The 800-nt window shown below is 26.6% G+C and overlaps 1 long non-coding RNA gene across 1 annotated transcript; it reads right to left on the reverse strand.

Annotated features, from left to right (window-relative positions):
• On the reverse strand, window positions 1-386 carry LOC109581593 (uncharacterized). The gene is made up of 3 exons (XR_002184689.1): window positions 327-386; window positions 99-159; window positions 1-28 (listed from the first exon to the last, which is right to left on the reverse strand). It is a non-coding gene; the product is annotated as an uncharacterized LOC109581593 (long non-coding RNA).
• Between the last annotated feature and the right edge of the window lie 414 nt (window positions 387-800).

Genomic DNA, 800 nt, shown 5'->3' on the forward strand with positions numbered 1-800 from the left:
AGATACAGTATCTGACTGAAAGGATCAGCTAAAAGAAAAGAAATAGTAATAATAATAATAATAATAATAATTGATAATGATTTATTTAGAATACTTACTGCTTGGTACTATAAGACAAATCAAAAGCATTGAGAAACCTAATAGAAATGCCACTGGTAACTGTAACAAAAGAAAAGAGAAGATTATTTTCACTACACCATTATTTAGTAAATGGCTACAAGTAGATATAAGCATTATTCCTTCACTAATACATACATGTAATTGTTGTAATAATGTACATGTACATGTACATGCATATATACGGATATTAATAATAACCCTCTTACTATTTTCACAATCCAGCCTTTATCAAACTGTAAAGGAAATGAAGAAGTCTCCCAAGGAGACTTAAAAATGATTTTAAAATTAAAAATTTAAAATTTAAGATTTAAAAATGGCCATAACTTGAAAAATTGAAGTTGGAATCAACTCAAACTTTCTACACAGCATAAGGACATCAATATGTATCAGAAAATGTAGTAAAATTTTGGGGTGATTTTGGAGCCATTTTTGGAAAAACCATGGGCTATAGCCCATCACAAAATTGTAAAAATTACTTTACTAGTATTGTTTTTATTCTATGTAACAATTTTTTGTTTATAATTATTTTAGCATTATTATTTCTGTTTAATGCACAATATTGTCTTTATTATTGATTATTATTGCGAAAGCCATTAATGCAGAAACAGGTGTCATGACTTATAAACAGAAATGAGAGTAATTTATGAACTATGACAATAAATAATATTAGAACACACTTC

Source organism: Amphimedon queenslandica, unplaced genomic scaffold (assembly GCF_000090795.2).
Source record: "Amphimedon queenslandica unplaced genomic scaffold, v1.1 AMPQUscaffold_13430, whole genome shotgun sequence".
Taxonomy (NCBI): domain Eukaryota; kingdom Metazoa; phylum Porifera; class Demospongiae; order Haplosclerida; family Niphatidae; genus Amphimedon; species Amphimedon queenslandica.